Source organism: Ursus maritimus, unplaced genomic scaffold (assembly GCF_017311325.1).
Source record: "Ursus maritimus isolate PB19 unplaced genomic scaffold, ASM1731132v1 scaffold_8, whole genome shotgun sequence".
In the NCBI taxonomy this organism is placed as follows: Eukaryota; Metazoa; Chordata; class Mammalia; order Carnivora; family Ursidae; genus Ursus; species Ursus maritimus.
This window is the reverse complement of record NW_024426996.1, coordinates 7,599,517-7,610,444: the sequence shown is the minus strand read 5'-3', so window position 1 is coordinate 7,610,444 and position 10,928 is coordinate 7,599,517. Positions and strand designations below refer to the sequence as shown.

The 10,928-nt window shown below is 37.6% G+C and overlaps 1 non-coding gene across 1 annotated transcript; it reads right to left on the bottom strand.

Annotated features, from left to right (window-relative positions):
* Positions 1 to 7,568: 7,568 nt before the first annotated feature.
* LOC121101579 lies at positions 7,569 to 7,700 on the bottom strand. Its single transcript, XR_005833571.1, has one exon. It is a non-coding gene; the product is annotated as a U6atac minor spliceosomal RNA (small nuclear RNA).
* Between the last annotated feature and the right edge of the window lie 3,228 nt (positions 7,701 to 10,928).

The window sequence follows — 10,928 nt, the reverse complement described above, 5'->3', positions numbered from 1 at the left end:
TGAGATTTGCCGTGAATAAATACTATTTTATATATATATTTTTAAAGATTTTATTTATTTATTTGAGAGAGAGAGAGACAGCTAGTGAGAGAGGGAACACAAGCAGGGGGAGTGGGAGAGGAAGAAGCAGGCTCCTAGGGGAGGAGCCTGATGTGGGGCTCGATCCCAGAACGCCGGGATCACGCCCTGAGCCGAAGGCAGACGCTTAACGACTGAGCCACCCAGGTGCCCCTATTTTATATTTTTTAAACATATATTTTATTGTCAGAAATAGTTTCTGCTTTTACTTTGGCAAAATATTTATATTAGTATACACATGTGTATAAATTTAACTATACATCATTTTTATATATTAGAATATATACTAGTAAATATAAGAAGGTTTTTATTTTTAACAAATTAGAATCAAATTTTAGGACTTTGAGTCTCTGGATATTTAAATGATTACAGTGTCGTACGTGTAAAAGCCACAAGACTGCGAATCAAGACTGATCACTGGAGACAGCCTGCATGTTTCTCTTAATATAAAATTCTATTATGTAATAATACTCTGTGGCTCTCTGAAAATTGAAAGAAAATCTAGTTGCAACAATATAAGTTTTATAAGGTTTTTTAGTCAATTGTGTTTTCCAGGTTCCTTATTAGTTGGATTAAAGTAAATCGAGATTTTGTTCCACGGTTTTTAGTTGTACATGAGAATTTCCCAATATGTTGCTCTAGGGAGGATGAAGAAATAAAGACTTTATGTCTAGTGCCACTTTGTTCTAAAGAAATGAATCTCATTGTCACAAATACACATAAAATACCCCAAATTACCAATTTCTTTCGCCATACTTCCAAATACGTATATTGTGTATTATTGTTCTTTTTTTAAACAAGTCTCATCCTTACTATCATGTATAAGGAACAGACTGTTTTCTCAACTCTTGTAGTTTACCCCCCAAAAAAACTGTTGTGTAAAAAGCAAGGTGAAATGGCTGACAGATCATGTTAACCAGGACAAAGCAGCATCTCACAGAAAACTTTTAGCCTGCACAAACTCAGCTTGCATCATTCACCTGCGAGAAGAAAGAGTCAAAGTGTCTGATGCAAGAAATCTAGCAAGCACCAAGAAGAAAGCCCAAGTAGAAACACAGCAGAGAAAAAGCACGCAACCAGCTTTAACTAACCATCTTTTCAAAGAAGAGTTTCTTTGAATTCTAATCAAGCCAGCTCTGTCTTGTAGACTGGGGGACTATTTTGAGGGGTGGGCTCATGGGAGAATTACTAACCCTCTAACTCACCATATTGGACCTCCGTGGACTCGCCTTCCACGGCACAGCACAGGATTCGGACTAAGCCACAGTAAAATCATTTATTGTGTTCCAAGCTATTTAAAATAAGTTTGCAGCAGCAATTTTACCAAAGCCCTAGCTAATCCAAAGCAAAAGGAAATCATAATATGCCATTTTCCTTACCTAATGAACAGGAACCAAGGCCATTTCTAGATATGTCGCAGTGCTCGGTACATTGATTACGCTCTACAAGGCCAAATAATAAACATTTTTAATTATTTCACATGAGGAATATTGCTCACACACAAAAGATTTCACTGGAAAGAAGAAGGCACTTTTTCTTTTTTCTTTACAGTTAAATCAGTAAACATTTACTAAATATCTATGATAAACAGAACACTCTGCTACCCATTGAATTTAGGTTGAAGGTAGGAAATATTTATGGTTTTTCACCGTACTTTTCAAGTATTTTTATCAGTATTTTTGTCAGTTCAACATAGCCTAGGTTATGCTTCAGAAAATTATTTATCTTGCAAATAATCTCTTGCATAAAAAGAAAATACATTCTTAGTATAAGTGATCTAATGAAAACCTGAGATAGCTTCACCTTTCTCCTCCTTTTATGGGGAAGCTCCCCTCCTTCAATTCTAGAGATATTCATTCATATCACTTCCTAGTTGGTGAAACTCTGATTTTAAATATTTGACCATGTCAAAATCAGAAATGAATTTACTAAGCGGTACCCTGCTGCCTGTTTCCTTCTCCAAATGTGTCAGTAGGAGTTTCATTGGGGAAATAGGAAAGCAGAAATGCCTCTAAGTATTTCAATCAGGAAACAGGTCATTCTTAGAAAAAAAGTCTCAGAGGCGGCACCTAACCCAAGACATGGTGTCAGAGATTCTGGGAATGTAGTTCCCAAGTGTCCTGCCACCCCCACACAAAGGAGAACATAGAAGCGGGGAAACGATGCTAAATTGCTAACAGATAATGTGTAGAGAGGAGGTAGGATTGAGGTAAATTCTGTCCTAGTGATACCGTCCAAAGACGTTTGAGCTGTGATTGAAGAGCTCATGCTTGCAATTACTGAGATGAATGATAGTTCCAGTATAATCCATTCTCAGGTACCCTTTTAGAAAACTTTGCTCTTTGTTCCTCCCACTTTTATTTCCTTGACCACTTGGATGAAAGTTTTAATTTCCTAAATATTGATTTCAATGGTTTCACAGATAAAAAATGTTTATGAAAGTACTCTGTATCTGTATCTGCATTGCTACGGATCTATGGAGGGCATACTAGGTGCCAGGTGTCGTGCAGGAAGTCACCGTGCGGGGTGCAGAGATGGTCCCTGCCTTTCAAGTGTTCACAATTATTAGGAGGCAAAATGAAAATACGATCAATATAACTCAAGGCAGATTGTGTGCAATTAACAAAGGGCAGAGGAAGAATTCGAGCAGGAGAGACCTCTAGGAGGTGATAATGAGGGACTGAAGAGAGCCATGGGGAGGAAATGCTCTTTGAGGTGTAAGGATTCTGACAGATGGAAACAGAGTGAGTGCGGGGCATGGCGAGAAAAGAGGCCAGACTCAGCAAAGTGAAGAGGTTGAAGAACTTGCTGGAATTAGACTAGAAGCAGATACCACAAGCTCAGACGCATATGGGGGCCAGCAGTATTGCAAATGAAGCGGCCCACGTAGAGACTTCAGCCAACAAAGCCTAATAGGCAAGCCACCTCAGAGGGCATCCGTAGTGAGACTGTTGGCCCCGTGTGCTCAGAGCTTGCAGTTGTTCAAAAGAAGGTGAAAATCCGTATTCTAAGGTAAAACTCCTATTTTAAAATGTTAGCACCCAATTAAAAAACAAACAAACAAACAAACAAGAAACCTCCAAATAAAAACAAAACTAAAGCCACGTGTGAATTAAAGAAAACATATCAGTAACCCATACATGGTCCAATGGCCAGCCATGTGCAACCTCTAGAGAGGCTTTCTAAGGGCCCACTCAAGCAATTCTGGTTTCAATCGTGAACCCCATTCTTATTGATTAATATATATTCATCTCTTAAAATTATGCCTGTTAGGCGTTACCTCAGAAATTTTCTTCCTATGACTTGTGTGTCCTTAATTCTCTTCATAAAGAACTGTAGAGCTCTTAAGACTTTTCGTTTGCAAGAAGCCTAGAGTGAAGAGAAGTGACAAGGGGAAAACAGAAAGAAGACCATCGGAAACACCAAGGTTGTAGACATTTGCCAGTGCAACCAATCTTTATCCACCTCGGAGACTGAAGACTACTGTTTTCGTTTCTTTTTACTAACAAGGAAATGATAATGAAAAATATTTGTAGTTGAGGAAATGACTTTTCTGGAGTAATAATTATTAGCTACCTCAGCAAATAATATACCCAATATGTATGTTATTTAATCTCCAGTCTACCGTAATGCCCCAAATATCCCCTTACATTTGTGGGTATTTTTTTATTTTCTCGAAATTGCTTATCCACCAATTATTTCTCAAAAACTGTGTGATCACATCCTTTGACACAATAGGAAAAAGGATAATTGAAACAGGGCACAAGTCAAGAAGTAAAATGAATGCCTGAAAAGTAGCCTCTGTGCTGTCTTGCTTTACAAGCAGTGTTAAACTGAGTTAATGCCGAACCAGTGAAAAATACGGGATCCGTTTTTTTGCAAGAAATTTAACAAAAGAAGCAAATAATAACACAAGCCACTGCATAAAGAAAGTGTCTACTTTCAACGAAACAGACCAATGTTAATACTGAATGATCTATGTTAATACCTCTGATCGCACACGTCTTATGCGTGCGATCTGCCACCAGGGGAAATCACACTCATCCGTTTCAGGGTAGGATAGGGCTCCTCAGGAGAATCTCCTTGAATAGGGCCGTTATGTGCCCTTAGAAAACGTTTCAAACTAGGAACTTGGATAGCTATTTGAACTGAGCTTTTCCCAATAGTGGTGCTTTTTCAGTAACACGGTACAGTACCCGATGGAACCTAATGAACGCGATGAACAATAAAATTGACAATTTCAGAAAAAGAAAAAAACCCACCTGCCAATGTTCCCTTCGCTTATGAGTTACCACTCCACAGAGCAAGCGCTATAGAGTGCACGTAAGCACACATCGTTTCGGCTTCAGAACAAAGAATAAAAGTCTAAAAAGGTAAAAATGAAAATGTGTGTGGCTTTGCCACCGTGTAGCCGAGAGTTATAAAGGCCCCCTGCGCAATATTGAGTTTGCGGTGGCACAATCACATCACGAAAGATTTACCTTCACTCTGCAAACTCAATATAGGGCAATAACAGTCTATTACAAGCAGAGCAGTACAACATCAAAGGAATGTTTAAAAGAAATAGACAGAACCTTTAAATCAACACAATTGAGTTATCTTCCCCCAAAGGAAGCACCACGGGAGAGATCATAGCAGGGTTTTTCAAGAGGTATTACTGATTTACCATAAGTTATATTTAATACACTTTTTAAACGTGGTTTGTAATCTCTCTTCACTTTTTAGAACACAGAGCAATAAATTAAAAGAGAAACGGTCCCCAAGGAGCAAGAGACTGGGAGGAAAAAAATGACAATAGTTTTCTTTTGGGGAGGAGGGTTAACATTTCAAATAATTCTTCCGCAGCTGAAAAGTCTATATTGGATCCGTCCTTTCCCAATTTCAATGAGATTCTTCAGATCTGAACCTAGAGAAATAATAGAAAATGTTTATTATTTAATTTATAAAACCAATCAATATTCAAATTCTGTTAAAAACAGAAACAATCATCATAACATTGTAGAAGAATGGTGAGAAATTCTCTTTAACATCTCCAATAGAGAACTTAGCAAGTTTATTCCACCTTCTTATGGCCAAAAGGAACATTTGAGAAGTTGAATTTCTTGTCCAGGTCATGTCAGAAAGGGTAGCAGGATTTATTGTGAAATAGTACTGTTCACTGTTGGCAACTCTTAGACATTTTCTTAGCATTTTACTATTTCCCCATAGGTTTCTATTTTTAGTTTATATAAGAGTGTGCTTAGTTTAATAAAGTTTTGATATATTACTTTTTTACATATAAAAAGCTGTTACTTCTCTTCATGTATTGCAAGCCTTATTGTTATAAATGTTCACCTAAATCCATGCATGTGTGTTTCCCATGAAGGTAAATGGAACTGTTGGGTATTATCAAAACTTTTCATCATCTGTTAATGTGTGAGATTTGCATACATAAAACCATAAATTTCTATATGATGCTAATAGAACTGTTCCTCTGATTCTTTCAAAAGTCGTAACCTTTTTTGCCTTTGTTTAGCCTTCTTGTTTTGGCTTAAGTTATCTCGACTTATGCCAGACGTATGTATTCAAAAAAGCTTTAAATTCTAGATAATTTGTATCTATAATGACTTTTCAATGCACTAAATTTTTTAGTGCTGAAAACACACCCACAACAGGTGCATGAAACTGCCTGTAACACATGCCATATGGGGAAAGTACTAGGGTTTGTCCCTTTTGATATAGAATGGTTTTATTGGTGTCATACTGTAAGCTTTTATAATAAATCAGATCATATATGGATTTATACTTATGTACCTGGCGTTAGAAAATATTTAATTCATGTTTACAATGCTTTTAATTTTATAAACAGCTTCCTAAATTTCTTTACAGTTAACCTTTATGTCAAGATTATTTCATTTGAAATTGCCCATTACCAGATAATCTTGTTCAGATATTTGAGTTGTACTGCTGTTTTTCTTTTATGTTCTTTTTTCCAAGTCCATTCAACTTCTTCACACTAATATTGTTAATTTAAAGGCAAAATTCTGATTCATTAGTTATTACCTATTCTTGGTAAGTTTTTGTGGAGTTCCATTATTTGAAAAAATTATTGTAAATGTGATAACATTTTCATATTTTATACTGATATGATTAGAATAGGTGATCCCAACCTGTGTTTGCAGGTCTATCAAGGTTAGCTTGTTTATAATTATAAGATTCGAATCACAACTAGGAATTCTCATTTTTCCCCTACCCATTCAACCTACATGAATTGTATCACTAAGATCATCCAACAAGAAGCTTCATATCATATGTAGTTCTAATGTCATAAAAATCACCACACTGATGCATGTCCACTGGTTGATGTCAGCACAGTGGTTACAAAAATAGGTACTCTGGAGCCAAACCTGACTTTGAAATTCCACTCATCTAGTTAACAGTTGTGTGACTGTGCCTCAGTTTCTCTTCTATAGAGCAGAGATAACAATAATGTTTGTAGGTTGCTATAAAGATTAAATCAGATACCACTTACAAATGCCTAGCACCATAACATACAGTATGTACCCAAGAAATGTTAACTATTCTTATTGGAAAAAAATATGTTCAGAAGTGTCCTAATGCTCTCCAATTAGCATCATGAATATTATAAAGTTTTACCTAACCAAGGAACTCACTGGTTGTGATAAAACCAAATAAGAATGTTTACTCTTGTGCAGAGATTAGAGAACCAACACCTGTTGCCTAACAGTAGTGGGACTCATACCAGAAATCAATGAATGAGTAACCACCCTAAACAGCTATCAGAGTCTAAAGGCAGTTGGTTCTACAGTCTAGACCTGTTTAAGAATTGAACAAAGTCACCTGCTGACTATAATAGCCATTCATAGGAGTGATATAAAATTTAATGTTAGTGATTATCTATTATGATATGACATCATGTATATATTGCCTTCCAAGTCTTGCTTGAAGGACATTTTAGCAATGATACCTCGGTGTGTTTCAATATTAGGGGTTAAGTACCATTAATTTTTACTAAATCTTGGCCTGTAAAAAAAAGCTAAAATTCAGTGGTACTTAGGTCATCAGACTTTTAAATAAGGCAGAGGAGGGAATATGACTATTGTCAGAAAGAAACAATTCATAGCATAGATAGCTTGCCAGACATTTTTTTAAAAATGGGAGGATCATAGTCTTTCAACAGTGAAGCTTGAAACAAAAATTTACAATAGGGGCGCCTGGGTAGCGCAGTTGTTAGGCGTCTGCCTTCTGCTCAGGGTGTGATCCCGGCGTTCCGGGATCGAGTCCCACATCGGGCTCCTCCGCTGGGAGCCTGCTTCTTCCTCTCCCACTCCCCCTGCTTGTGTTCCCTCTCTGGCTGGCTGTCTCTATCTCTGTCAAATAAATAAATAATCTTAAAAAAAATTTTACAATAAATGTCTTATTAAAGTTTTATCAACTTTCTTTCAACATTTGGTATTAATTGGCCAACATTGTGCTTGAGTTTTATTTGGAAATATTGGCACTTTTGGATTGGTATATCTCTTTTTGTCCTTAACCACTTCCTATATGCGTGTTGTCAGGCCCGAGGGCCTCTTCCATCCTTGTCAAGGGGAGTGCTAACCTTCTCTCCTTTCATACAAGACTTAACCACTTCCTATAAAGTGGCAGAAGTAGACAATTCTTTTTTTTAAGATTTTATTTATTTATTTATTTGAGATAGAGAGAGAGAGCAGGAGCAGGGGAGCAGAGGGAGAGGGAGAAGCAGACTCCCTACTGCGCAGGGAGCCTGATGGGGCTCAACCCCAGGACCCTGGGATCATGACCTGAGCCGAAAGTAGCCGCTTAATCAACTAAGCCACCCAGGGACCCCTACACAATCCTTTCGCTATTTCCAGGTGGACTTCCATAACTATCTTAAGACCCTCTCTCCTCCTAAGGCAATCCTACGAGTGGCACAGAAATAGGTGCAAGTTAACGCTACCTTGGTGGGTACATATGTAGGTTGTTTAATATGTCTATTTATTTCACTTGTGATTACATGTATTTATTTGGGCTTACAGAGTACACTATTTTCTTTTAAATTTGCTGTAGACAGAATTCATGTTTTCCACTTTTTTCCCCCTATTTCCTCAGTACTTGGTACAGTGCTCTTCCAAAACACTTAAATATGGCATACTATGTTCTCAAGAACATAGCAAAGGATAAGCTTGTCTAAGATCCATTACAAAATCCAGAGGTCTTTGGGGCATCTGGGTGACTGAGTCAGTTAAGTGTCTGACTCTTGATTCTGGCTTAGGTCATGATCTTAGGGTCTTGAGATTGAGCCCTGTGTGGGGCTCTGCACTGGGTGTGGAGTCTGCTTGTGATTCTCTCTCTCTCCTTCTGCCCTTCACCCCCTACCCCTGCCCCCATTCTCACTCTCTCTCTCTAAAAAAAAAAAAAGATCAAGAGATCTTTAATGGCCTAAGTAATTTAATTTCCTACTTTATTTATTTATTGTTATTATTACTTTTACTATTGTTGTTGTTGCTATTATAGAGATTGAAGACTTTACATAAAGAATTGATAATACTTTGCCATGTTTTCAGATATTGCACAGCAAATACGAATAAGTAATGAATTAATGCATGAGGACAGATAGGAGAGTTCCAATTTCCACAAGTTATAGCCAATTAATGCAAACTAAGAATTTCTAGTCATTAAAACTTCTTGGCCTTCTCAAATACAAACTGAAATGTAAGTATTACATTACCTTATATCTCAATGGAAGTTGATAAACAAGGTGAAGTTTCCACTTATTCCCAGCCTAGAGACTATGCCGATCATAAAACAAGTCCAAGGACCTTACATTTCAGTGAAATGTGGCCAGCTGCTTCAAAGAACCAATTCTGGATCTAGAATTCTTGGGTCTGAGAGACCTATGGGATTCTGGATGTGTTAGAGGATTACCTCAGTCTAGGAATTAATTCCACTGAAACCCCCAATATTCCTTAAGATTAGACTAATCTTTGATGTAATTTTGGGTGGTATGCCAAGATTTTTCAAATTAGGGCCTGACTAAAGAATACCAGACTGTTCTCAGTGCTCCCACAGCCTAAGTTGCCAGCCACACAGTGGCACACTGTGGTAAATGGTAGACTATTCTAGTTACCACCCATATCCAATCTACTGCCTTTTGCTACCCCTCCTAACAAAATTCTAGGCATCCTTCAAGTTACGGCTAAAATATAATCTCTTTTCTCAATTCTTTCAGGAGTCATTTCCAAACCTTACCTTTCACATGCCCATCACCTCCTTCATGAGTTCAGCCATTTGTTTATTCAGCAAATATTTTTTGAGCATCTATTATGCACCAGACACCTTTGTATCTGGTCTGAGCCAAGCAGGTAAAAATTCCTGCCATTTAAGTTGTAAGTTCTGACAGAAGATGAGTTAATTATTCCTTCTATATTCTCTTACTACTTTTTTATTGCATTTGTCATATCTGTTGTAGGTCACTGTTTTTAATGTACCTCTTACTGGATGGCAAGGGCCAGAAAACATTCATCTTTTCAATTTTTATCACCAGCACCCAGAACATTGCCTTGCACCATGACATATGGAAAAAGGAAAAACAAACTTTATCGTTTGGAGGCTCCCCAATAAATTCAAATTTACTCAATATTTATGTTTTGGTTATCTATTGTTGCTTAAGAAGTTAACTGAAAACTTAGTCATTTAAAACAATGTTTTTGTTTTGCTCACAATTTCGTAGGCCAGAAATTTGGAAAAGGCTTGGCAGGGTAATTTATCTCTGCTTCACATGGCTTCAGCTACAGCTATGGTGACTGGGGCTGGAGGATCCTCTTCCGGAAGACCTTCTTTACTTATAGTCCTGGTACCTTGCAGCAACTTCTGTCCATCCTTCCTTCCTTCCTTTCTTTCTTTTTTCCTTTCTTTCTTTCTCTTCTTCCTTTCTCTCTCTCTCTTGTTTCCCCCCACCCCCCCTTCCTCTCTCTGTCTGTCTTTGTCTGTCTGTCTCCCTCCACATAAGTTCTCATCCTTCAGGGCTGCTCCACGAGATGTGGGTTTCCACACCATGGTGTCTCAGTGTTACACTTCTTCTATGATGGATGTTTTTTAAAAGGCAGGAAACAGAAACTGCCAGGCAGTTAAGGGTTACACCAGGAACTGGAACTGTGTCATTCTACCATATTCTAATGGCCAAAGCAGCCATGAAGACTGCCCAGATTTAAGGAGATAGAGAAACAGATACCACCTCCTGATAGTGGAATGACAGGTAGTACAGAAGGGCAGTTGAATGGATATTTTTGTGGCCATCTTTGAAAAATGCCATAATTTGTGATAGCTGTCTAATACACAGTTGTACTGTGTTTAGGGGAAGCAGATCAGCACTGAAGTAAAACTTAAATTGTTACTGAACAACAACAACAAAAAAAACCCTATTCCTATGGCAAAAATTTTATTTTAAAATGCTAAATGAGTGGTGATTAAAAACATTCAGCAGGCAAAAATTCTAAAAACTTCTAATGTTGATATATTTTTAAAAATACATTAGTTATTAATGGGGATTTACTAAGTTTTTGAGATCCGAAATCTTTGATATCTAAATCATGTTTCTTCTAAAACTTACACAATTTTGAGTTATTTCTCAAATACATATTTCCCTTTAATGTTTAATACAACTTTACAGTTTTTAGTTAAGATAATCCTTGATTCTGGGGCGCCTGGGTGGCACAGCGGTTAATCGTCTGCCTTCGGCTCAGGATGTGATCCCGGCGTTACGGGATCGAGTCCCACATCAGGCTCTTCCGCTATGAGCCTGCTTCTTCCTCTCCCACTCCCCCTGCTTGTGTCCCCTCTCTCGCTGG